Genomic DNA, 12,162 nt, shown 5'->3' with positions numbered 1-12,162 from the left:
CCATCTCAAGCCTCCAAGGCTCCTCCAACAGCAGGCAGTCCACTTAACAAGGACACAGTATAAAAAAAAAAAAAAAAGAAAAAAAAAAAGCGCACAGTGACGCAAGAAGAATTAACTATGCCGAGTAACAAACACAGAAATAGAGGGAGCAAGATCAACGATGACACTATGATGCCTCCAAATAAGCAAAACACCCCAAGCCAAGAGTATGAAGATGATGAGATAGAAGAAATGCAAGATACGGATTTCAAAAAATTTATGATAAGAACATTTAGAAGTTTTCAAAAGCAAATCCTTGAACTACAGAAATCCTTAATGGACAAGATTGAAAATCTTTCTCGTGAAAATGAAATTTTAAGGAAGAGTCAAAATGAAACTCAGAAACTAGTAGAACAGGAAAGTGTAATAGTCAAGAGAAATCAAAATGAAATGAAGAGCTCAATAGATCAAATGACAAACACATTAGAAAGCCTTAAAAACAGAATGGGTGAAGCAGAAGAGAGAATATCGGACTTAGAAGATAGAGCACAGGAAAACATACAGTCAAACCAAAGAAAAGAAGAGGAAATTAGAAACCTGAAAAATATTGTTGGGAATCTACAGGATACTATTAAAAAAACCAACATTCGAGTTCTAGGAGTTCCTGAAGGCATGGAGAGAGAGAAAGGATTGGAAGGCCTTTTTAGTGAGATACTTGCAGAGAACTTTCCAGGTTTGGAGAAGGACAGAGATATCCTAGTACAGGAAGCTCATAGAACCCCCAATAAACATGACCAAAAGAGATCCTCACCACGACACGTGGTAATTAAACTTACCACAGTGAAACATAAAGAAAAGATCCTAAAATGTGCAAGAGAGAAACGTCAGATTACTCTCAGAGGATCTCCAATCAGACTCACAGCTGACTTCTCATCAGAAACCCTACAAGCTAGGAGGGAATGGCGAGACATAGCACAGGTGCTAAGAGAGAAAAATTGCCAGCCCAGAATATTATATCCTGCCAAGCTCTCATTTGTGAATGAAGGTGAAATAAAGACCTTTCATAGCAAACAGAAATTGAAAGACTTTGTGGCCACTCGTCCGGCCCTGCAAAAGATACTTAAAGATGTGCTACACTCAGAAACACAGAAACACGGCCATCAATATGAAAGAAGGGAAAGGAAGAACACCTACCAGTAAAAGAGCATGGGAAGCTCAAAGCATATACTAGAAAATATTTCCGGGAAAATGGCAGGGCAAAGTCGCTACGTATCAATTGTCACATTGAACATTAATGGTCTGAATTCTTCAGTTAAAAGACACCGTTTAGCTGACTGGCTCACAGAACACAACCCAACTATTTGTTGCCTACAAGAAACACATCTCTCTAACAAAGAGGCATGCAGACTGAAAGTGAAAGGTTGGAAAAAGATATTCCATGCCAACAGAAACCAAAAAAAAGCAGGTGTAGCCATATTAATATCAGACAAAATAAACTTTAATACAAAAACTGTTAAGAGAGACAAAGAGGGACACTATATAATGATTAAGGGTTCAATTCAACAGGAAGATGTAACTATTATAAATGTATATGCACCTAATTACAGGGCACCGGTCTATTTAAAAGATATGTTAAGGGACTTAAAGGGAGATTTAGATTCCAATACAATAGTACTGGGGGACTTCAATACTCCACTCTCAGAAATAGACAGATCATCCGGACAGAAGATCAACAAGGAAACAGCAGATTTAATTGACACTATTGCCCAAATGGATCTAACAGATATCTACAGAACTTTCAACCCTACATCTACAGACTTCACATTCTTCTCAGCAGCGCATGGAACCTTCTCTAGGATTGATCACATACTAGGCCATAAAGCAAGTCTCAGCAAATTTAAAAGAATTAGAATCATACCATGCAGCTTCTCAGACCACAGCGGGATGAAGCTGGAAATTAGCAACTCAGGAAACCCCAGAAAGTATGCAAACACATGGAGACTGAACAACATGCTCCTGAATGAACACTGGGTCATTCAAGAAATCAAAAGAGAAATCAAAAACTTTCTGGAAGTAAATGAAGACAACAACACAACATATCAAAACTTATGGGATACAGCAAAAGCAGTATTGAGAGGCAAATTTATAGCAATAGGTGCCTATATCAAGAAATTGGAAAGGTACCAAATAAATGAGCTTTCAGCGCACCTCAAGGACCTAGAAAAACTGCAGCAAACCAAACCCAAATCTAGTAGGAGAAGAGAAATAATTAAAACCAGAGAAGAAATTAACAGGATTGAATCCAAAAAAACATTACAAAAAATCAGCCAAGCAAGAAGCTGGTTTTTTGAAAAAATAAACAAAATTGACACCCCATTGGCCCAACTAACTAAAAAAAGAAGAGAAAAGACCCAAATCAATAAAATCAGAGATGAAAAAGGAAATGTAACAACAGACACCACAGAAATAAAAAGAATCATCAGAAATTACTACAAGGACCTGTATGCCAGCAAACAGGAAAACCTATCAGAAATGGATAGATTCCTGGACACATGCAATCTACCAAAATTGAACCATGAAGACATCGAAAACCTAAATAGACCCATAACTGAAACAGAAATTGAAACAGTAATAAAGGCCCTCCCAACAAAGAAAAGCCCAGGACCAGATGGATTCACTGCTGAATTCTACCAGACATTTAAAGAAGAACTAATCCCATTTCTTCTCAAACTATTCAGAACAATCGAAGAAGAGGGAATCCTCCCAAATTCTTTCTATGAAGCCAGCATCACCTTAATCCCTAAGCCAGAGAAAGATGCAGCACTGAAAGAAAATTACAGACCAATATCCCTGATGAACATAGACGCAAAAATCCTCAATAAAATTCTGGCCAATAGAATACAACAACACATCAGGAAAATCATCCACCCAGACCAAGTGGGATTCATCCCTGGTATGCAGGGATGGTTCAACATTCGCAAATCAATCAATGTGATTCACCACATTAACAGACTGCAGAAGAAAAACCATATGATTATCTCAATTGATGCAGAGAAAGCATTTGATAAAATTCAACACCCTTTCATGATGAAAACTCTAAGCAAATTGGGTATAGAAGGAACATTCCTCAATATAATCAATGCAATTTATAAAAAACCCACAGCCAGCATCCTATTGAATGGGGAAAAGTTGGAAGCATTTCCACTGAAATCTGGCACCAGGCAGGGATGCCCACTCTCACCACTGCTATTTAACATAGTTCTGGAAGTTTTAGCCAGAGCCATCAGACAAGAAAAAGAAATCAAAGGAATACAAATCAAGAAGGAAGAAGTCAAACTATCCCTCTTTGCAGACGATATGATTCTGTACTTAGAGGATCCAAAGAACTCTACTAAGAGACTATTGGAACTCATAGAGGAGTTTGGCAAAGTGGCAGGATATAAAATCAATGCACAAAAATCAACAGCCTTTGTATACACAAGCAATGCCATGACTGAGAAAGAGCTGCTAAGATCAATCCCATTCACAATAGCTACAAAAACAATCAAATACCTTGGAATAAACTTAACCAAGGACGTTAAAGATCTCTACGATGAAAATTACAAAACCTTAAAGAAAGAAATAGAAGAGGATACCAAAAAATGGAAAAATCTTCCATGCTCATGGATTGGAAGAATCAACATCATCAAAATGTCCATTCTCCCAAAAGCAATTTATAGATTCAATGCAATCCCAATCAAAATACCAAAGACATTCTTCGCAGATCTAGAAAAAATGATGCTGAAATTCATATGGAGGCACAAGAGACCTCGAATAGCTAAAGCAATCTTGTACAACAAAAACAAAGCCGGAGGCATCACAATACCAGATTTCAGGACATACTACAGGGCAGTTGTAATCAAAACAGCATGGTACTGGTACAGAAACAGATGGATAGACCAATGGAACAGAATTGAAACACCAGAAATCAACCCAAACATCTATAGCCAACTTATATTTGATCAAGGATCTAAAACTAATTCCTGGAGCAAGGACAGTCTATTCAATAAATGGTGCTGGGAAAACTGGATTTCCACGTGCAGAAGCATGAAGCAAGACCCCTACCTTACACCTTACACAAAAATCCACTCAACGTGGATTAAAGACCTAAATCTACGTCCTGACACCATTAAGTTATTAGAGAACATTGGAGAAACCCTTCAAGATATTGGCACAGGCAAAGAATTTTTGGAAAAGACCCGGGAGGCACAGACAGTCAAAGCCAAAATCAACTATTGGGATTGCATCAAATTGAGAAGTTTCTGTACTGCAAAAGAAACAGTCAGGAGAGTGAAGAGACAACCAACAGAATGGGAAGAAATATTTGCAAACTATGCAACAGATAAAGGGTTAATAACCAGAATCTACAAAGAGATCAAGAAACTCCACAAAAACAAAACCAACAACCCACTTAAGAGATGGGCCAAGGACTTCAATAGACATTTTTCAAAAGAGGAAATCCAAATGGCCAACAGGCACATGAAAAAATGTTCAAGGTCACTAGCAATCAGGGAAATGCAAATCAAAAGCACAATGAGGTTTCACCTCACCCCGGTTAGAATGGCTCACATACAGAAATCTACCAACAACAGATGCTGGCGAGGATGTGGGGAAAAAGGGACACTAACCCACTGTTGGTGGGAATGCAAACTGGTCAAGCCACTATGGAAATCAGTCTGGAGATTCCTCAGAAACCTGAATATAACCCTACCGTTCGACCCAGCCATCCCACTCCTTGGAATTTACCCAAAGGAGTTTAAATTGATAAAGAAAAAAGCGGTCTGCACCCTAATGTTTATTGCAGCACAATTCACAATAGCCAAGACCTGGAATCAACCTAAATGCCCATCAATGGTAGACTGGATAAAGAAATTATGGGATATGTATTCTTTAGAATACTATACCGCAGTAAGAAACAACGAAATCCAGTCATTTGCAACAAAATGGAGGAATCTGGAACACATCATGCTGAGTGAAGTAAGCCAGTCCCAAAGGGACAAATACCATATGTTCTCCCTGATCGGTGACAACTGACTGAACACCAAAAAGGAAACCTCCTGAAGTGAAATGGACACTATGAGAAATGGTGACTTGATCAGCATAGCCCTGACTGCTAATGGACAACTTAATACATTATCCCTCATAGTATTTTTTTTTTTGTCTGTTCTACTTAATATGACTGGTTTAATTCTGTAATTATCACACAGTTATTCTTAAGTGTTGAAAATTAACTGAAATGTGATCCCTGTTAAACATAAAAGTGGGAATAAGAGAGGGAAGAGATGTATAATTTGGGGCATGCTCGGGCTGACTTGCCCCAATTGGTAGAGTTGGAAACATACTAGGGGATTCCAATTCAATCCCATCAAGGTGGCATGTGCCAATGCCATCTCACTATTCCAAGTGATCAATTTCAGTTCACAATTGATCATAATGAAAGGACTAAGAGTCAAAGGGAGCACATAAACAAGTCTAGTATCTGCTAACACTAACCGATAGAATAAATAAAGGGGAGAGTGATCCAACATGGGAAGTGAGATACTCAGCAGACTCATAGAATGGCGGATGTCCTAAATAGCACTCTGGCCTCAGAATCAGCCCTAAAGGCACTCGGATCTGGCTGAAAAGCCCATGAGAGTATTTCAGGCATGGAAAGCCAAGACACTCTGGCAAAAAGATCTCTGCGAGTGAGATCCCAGTGGAAAGAACAGGTCTTCAAAGAGGGAGGTGCCTTTCTCTGAAGGGAGGAGAGAACCTCCACTTTGACTATGACCTTGTCTAAACAAGATAAGAGTCGGAGAACTCAAGGGGCTTCCATAGCCTTGGAAACTCATGACTGGTGCATAGGGAGATTACTGATGCCATAAACAGGAGTGTCAATTTGTAAAGTCAACAACAGGAGTCACTGTGCACTTACTCCTCATGTAGGATCTCTGTCCTTAATGTGCTGTACACTGAGGCTTAATGCTATAACGAGTACTCAAACAGTATATTTCACTTTGTGTTTCTATGGGGGTGCAAACGATTGAAATCTTTACTTAATGTACACTAAACTGATCTTCTGTTAAAAAAAAAGAAAAAAAAAAGAAACTATCAATTCCCAACTTGACTCTCACTGGGATTAAACATGACAATAGGTCTGATCTGATTTCATCATCATTTAAAAAAAAAATCATCTATTATTTTTCACTTTATGTTTCTGTGTGGGAACAAACTGTTGAAATCCTTACTTAAGGTATACTAAGCTGATCTTCTGTATACTAAGATAATCGAAAATGAATCTTGATGTGAATGGAAGGGGAGAGGGAGTGGGAAAGGGGAGGGTGGTGGGTGGGAGGGACGGTATGGGGGGGAAAGCCATTGTAACCCATGAGACGTACTTTGGAAATTTATATTCATTAAATAAAAGATTAAAAAATAAATAAATAAATAAATAAAATAATAAGGGGGCCAGCATTGTGGTGTAGCAGATTAAGCTGCCACCTGAAATGCCAGCATCCATGTGGGCACCAGTTGGAGTCCTGACTGTTCCACTGCCAATCCAGCTCCCTGCTAATGTGCTTGGGCCCCTGAACCCCAATGGGAGACCTGGAAAAAAGCACCTTGCTCTTGGGTTTGGCCTGACCCAGCCCCAGCCATTGAATCCATTTGGAGAATGAGTCAGAGGATGGAAGAAGATTCCCTCTCTCTCTTTCTCTTCCTCTCTCTGTAACTCTGCCTTTCAAATAATAAAAACATAAAAAATAAGAGAACACATTTGAATTTCCATAAGAATAAGTGAGTTTCATTGACTTAGAATTGTGTATTGTAGACCTCTAGTATTCAAAGTACCTATGACTGTAGTAGCTTTTTGATTTTTGTGTGAATTTCATATATAAATACATTATATTATTTTAAAATGTAAATGAAAGTTTTAAGTATAGAATGATAACCAACCAATTGGTAATAGGTAAAAACCATGTCACCTTATCTCTCCCTTTTCTTTATCTAATCACCTATCTCTGATATTGACAAGAAATTTCTTGGTCAACCAACATCTAAGACTTCTCACATGGTTGAAAATGGATTCTTCTTTATAACAATTGTTTTTTTCTAGGCCAGGAATTAGTTCATATTTTAATTGTTGAAGCTTCTGTCATTGTCTACTATCTATACTGGTGTACTTGATTCAGACTAGCAAGATACACACAAAGTTTGATAACTGTTAATAACACTGTCTCCCAGCTTTTCAGTATTCTCTGGAGCAATAAGAAGAAGAAAATGTATGAGGGTGATAATTATCAAACACCTGAAACCAAACCTCCAACCAAAATTTTTCTTGACAAGCTGTTTTTTTAGTCAAAACATGATCACACCTGCCAGCAATTTCTAACACATCATATTATCAAGGGTAAGAAAAACATGATTTCCAACTCTCAGACCAATAGTCACAGAAGTACAAGGATAGACCTCTAGCAACATAATTAAACACTTGTGGTACATGAGTTTAAAAATAGTCATTTTTTTAGATCCTGTCTCAAAAAAATTGCTCCCATTTTGGACACCCTTCTAGATTAAATGTGCATAGAAGATACGCCTTTAACTCTCTCCTACTGGCATGTTGTCTTTAATCCATATTAAATTTCTTTACTCTGTCTCATAGGCTACTATTTAAGAGTCACTTCACTCTCAGTAATTTCCTAGGAGGCTAGAACCACATCTTTAAATGAACTTTCACCTTCCATCATCCCATGAATGGGAAATATTAAAAAGAAACAAACACTTAGAAACCATGAGTTAAAGTCCCAACTCGATCATTGACCAGAGGGGATGTGGGCTCATCATTTAGCTTTTCTGAGACTCAGGAGCTTTGTTTTTAGCATAAAGATGTACTATCTCCCTCACAGGTTAGTTGGGAAGATTATATGAGACAATATTTGTAAACCACTCAGCCAAAGAACCTTACAGATCTTTGTTAAGAGGCAATGGTTTCTTGCAAGACTCCTGTGTGCCGCGCACTTGGTAAATGTTCAGTCATACTTGCATGATGGACTTAGACATATGTAAAAACGTGGTTCCTTGTTCCCTTACAGCGTTTCTCTTAGGCCAGGAAGAACTGCTCCTAACTGTCACAGGACTAGAGCCATCTTCCCTTTGAAATTCAGTTATTTTATAAATGGATTATCTGTATTTGGTCTTCTCAAGAGTATGTGATAATGCTGATAAAATGAGAAAAGAGAAAGCAGCCACTGCTTCCCAAATGGCAGCCTACACAAGACTCCATCTTTTAATTACTAGGTAGTTTGTAGGTATAATTGCTCAGTAATTGCCTGAACACATGTAGTGACAAGGTGTGTTTACAAGTCATTGGCCATGCAATTAATGCCCCACTAATTCACCTTCTGTCCAGGTGGTATAGGCTAGGGTTTTGAAAATTCAGATGGCAGCTGCCTTGATAGGGGCTACAATTTCTGACACATTTGTCTTTAGTGTCTTCTGGAAAGACATTACTTTGTATATCTTTTCTCATTTCTGTTTATTTATTTAAGAGGCAGAGAGATAGATAGAGCTCCCCTTCTCACTCTCCAAATGCTTCCAAAGTCCAAGACAGGGATGAGGCTGAAGTCAGGAGCCAGGTCTCCCACAGGAGCGGCAGGAACCCAATTACTCGAGCCACTAACACTGCCTCTGAGGATATACATTGATAGGAACCTGGAGTCAGGAGCCAGAGGTGGGTATTGAACCCAGTTCCTCTGATGTGAGATGAGGGCATGTTAACTGCTGGGACAAATTCCTGACTTGTGATTTTTTTCTGATGGTTGTTCTGATCATTGCCTAAAATAAATTTTTTGCTCCTTTGTGCTAAAACCACAAGTAAGATTTACTTCAGCAAGTATGTAACATAGTCCAATAACACACTGAGGTTCATTCACTCTTTTCTCAATACTGTATTAATCATAACAGACCCAAGCTCAACAGAGCAGAGCAGACAGCACTGAGTAAGCCACATCGTTTTGTGTCTTTGTGACTTTATCATGACTATATATTTCATGCAGACTATTGGATGTATCATTGGAGCCACACATAAGGAATTCATTAAGTGCAAACATTAAAACAAGTTAGAATTTATCACTTTTTAGACTACTACATATGGCTGTGAAATGATTTCTTCTTGATAATAAACTGGTTTTTATTAACAGAAGCCTTTCATTTTGGGGGCATCAGAATGCGGGTTTGCCATTGAGTATCAGCTGTGTTTGGTCCTTGGGATCAAGTTCAAGTCTGAGGGACACTAAAAGCATACAGTAGTAGGAAGTTTGCAGAAATGTTTTAGATCTAGATTTTACCTTTTGTCACTCCTGTGATAATTTACTTCAATTAATTATCCCTAGCTTCTTTATGTAGGAGATGGCGGGTTTGGAAAAAGATTGGGAATTTCCATAGAACAAAGCCTGTGAAGCCCTGGGCTCCTGTTGGGCAAAGTTCTGTCCTGCCTCAACAGGCCAGCTCTGCTTCCACCTGTCTGGTATGCTGCTCTTGCAAGTTCAATTACTATTTACTGAAAATAAAGTGTCTGCTGAATTGTGTTGGACTGTCACTGTGCTAGATGACCACAGTCACTCACAGTGGTTTGCCCCATCTTTAGAGCTTAAACTACACCACAGAATGTTTAAGTTTGTGAGGTTCTTGGACTTTTTCCTATATGCATTCTGAGAGAAGTAAGATTCATCCTTTCCTTGATGCAACCCCATTAAGGACATCTGGGACATACTGCATGGTCCCATCACAGGAAGCTTTGAAACAGCTTCCTGGTGCCACCCTTGCTTGCTTTGTGTCATGGCTGAAACCTGAAAACAGTCCACAGGGAGACAATTGAGTAAACCAGACTAACCCTTGCACACAAATGGCAGCAGGATGAGTAGCAACCAACTTCTCTAGGAATCAAGGAAGGTAGGAGAACCCCAGCCCTCCCCCTCTGCCACAGGTAGCAGCAGGTACTCTCTGAGGTTACTCCTTTCCATGAAAGGAGGCAAAATCAGGAACATCTGAGAGCTTAGCATTTGGTCTTGACCAAACAGTAAAGAGTGCTGTTTAAAGGATCAGACTCAACTGAGTTTGAAATCAATAAGGCTTGAAGTTATACAACCCTTTTCTACCAACCAGTCAGCAAGCCTTTGGGAAAGAAACCATAATAGACACAGAAAAGTTCAAGAGCTGTGTCTCACGAGTGTGCATTCTTGAGTTACGGTGTGAGTTGACTGTGATCTCAGCAGATCTGGCAATGGTTCCCTTTCCTGAAGACCATCAACTGGAGTTTGCAGGGCTCATCAGTTGCTCATGTCTACCCTTCCTATGTGCCTTCACTTCCACAGCAGGAAGCACTTTTGCTTTTTCCGATTTCAGGAGTAAGATAGATTTTTGCTGCACACGTTTGATTTGGGCCCCTTCGATGGCCCTTTTATGTGACTGTCACTGTGTGTGTTTTACGCAAATGGATTGGCTGCGGGAGGGATTTGCTCACCTTGGCCTGTGAACAAGACAGCTCCATTTCCTCCTCCAAGCAATGACATGGACTAGACTGAACATGACGGGTCATTCTCCTTTCGGGACTGGGTGTCCTGCCAAAGGCTGAAGAAAGCTCCCCAAACACAGGTATCCCTGCCATCCTACTGCTGGCTCCCAGCTCCCTCTCCTCTGCTCTCCCCAAAAACGTGTCCACACTTACCTTGGTGCCAGCAAGGGCTTCGTTCTTCGACACAGCGTTCCTCACTGCTTAATGTGATTGTAAACGCTGAGCCACTGCCAGAGAGTTTCCATGCTGAAGGAGGCAGTGAATGGCGAAAAGATGACCTCACAGACCGCGGCTGCCAAGTGGAGAAATCACACATCGCTGCTGGCGGGCAACGTGCTGGAGAGACACAGGGCAGGGGGAGCTTTTTCTTGTGCCTTTATAAAAATAATTTAAAATTTTTTTAACATACAACAAGGGTTTTGTACATTTTTGATTAGCACTTTATAATTGTATGTATTTATGGGGTATAGTGTGACCTTTCCAGACATTCACATAGCATGCACTTGACCAATCATGGTAATTGGCATTTCCATATCTTTAACATTTCTTTCTCTGTGGAATCTTTGAGCTAGTTCCCCTTTTTCATCTCTTCATAAAATATGGATGGAACTGGTTATTGTGAGCCATAGGCACCCTGCTGTGTTGTGCAACACTAGAACATACTCCTTCTATCTAATTATGCTTTGGTAGCCAGTCAGGGGGACATGAGACAAAAGGAGAACTTTTATTTAGTTTTATTATTTTTTTTTTGACAGGCAGAGTGGACAGCGAGCGAGAGAGAGAGAGACAGAGAGAAAGGTCTTTTTTTTTTTTAATTTTTTGACAGAGTAGACAGTGAGAGAGAGAAACAGAGAGAAAGGTCTTCCTTTTGCCATTGATTCACCCTCCAATGGCCGCCGCGGCCAGCGCGCTGTGGCCGGCGCACCACGCTGATCCGATGGCAGGAGCCAGGTGCTTCTCCTGGTCTCCCATGCAGGTGCAGGGCCCAAGTACTCGGGCCATCCTCCACTGCACTCCCGGGCCACAGCAGAGAGCTGGCCTGGAAGAGGGGCAACCGGGACAGAATCCAGCACCCCGACCGGGACTAGAACCTGGTGTGCCAGTGCCTCAAGGTGGAGGATTAGCCTAGTGAGCCGCAGCACCAGCCCAAGAGGTCTTCCTTTTCTGTTGGTTCACCCCCCAATGGCTGCTGCGGCTGGCGCACCACACTGATCCGAAGCCAGAAGCCAGGTGCTTCCTCCTGGTCTCCCACACGGGTGCAGGGCCCAAGGACCTGGACCATCCTCCACTGCCCTCCTGGGCCACAGCAGAGAGCTGGACTGGAAGAGGAGTGACCAGGACAGAATCCGACACCCTAACTGGGACTAGAACCTGGTGTGCCGGCGCCGCAGGCAGAGGGTTAGCCTATTGAGCCGCGGCACTGGCCTGTGGGGAGCAATCCGGACTGGACTGAGTTACTGGAATTAAGACTTATTCTATGCATCTGCTCTCCCACAATATGGCGCTGGGAGAGAAGTAAACAGCTTCCGCACAGCTGCCTCCAGTTCAACTAATAAACTGTAGGACTTGCTCCTGATTGGAGGAGAGCAGCG

At 40.8% G+C, this 12,162-nt stretch overlaps 1 long non-coding RNA gene across 3 annotated transcripts in view; it reads right to left on the bottom strand.

Moving 5' to 3' along the window:
- The window catches only part of LOC138844950 (uncharacterized), a 41,350-nt gene extending 30,509 nt beyond the window's left edge, over positions 1–10,841 (bottom strand). Inside the window, exon 1 of one of the 3 annotated variants that reach the window (XR_011381462.1) lies at positions 10,724–10,841. This is a non-coding gene — a long non-coding RNA (uncharacterized lncRNA). The remainder of the gene's footprint in view (positions 1–10,723) is intronic. The other 2 variants (XR_011381463.1, XR_011381464.1) reach the window with 2 other exon arrangements.
- Between the last annotated feature and the right edge of the window lie 1,321 nt (positions 10,842–12,162).

Source organism: Oryctolagus cuniculus, chromosome 13 (assembly GCF_964237555.1).
Source record: "Oryctolagus cuniculus chromosome 13, mOryCun1.1, whole genome shotgun sequence".
Classification (NCBI taxonomy): domain Eukaryota; kingdom Metazoa; phylum Chordata; class Mammalia; order Lagomorpha; family Leporidae; genus Oryctolagus; species Oryctolagus cuniculus.
The sequence above is the reverse complement of the archived record's forward strand: the minus strand, read 5'-3'. Positions and strand labels throughout refer to the sequence as shown.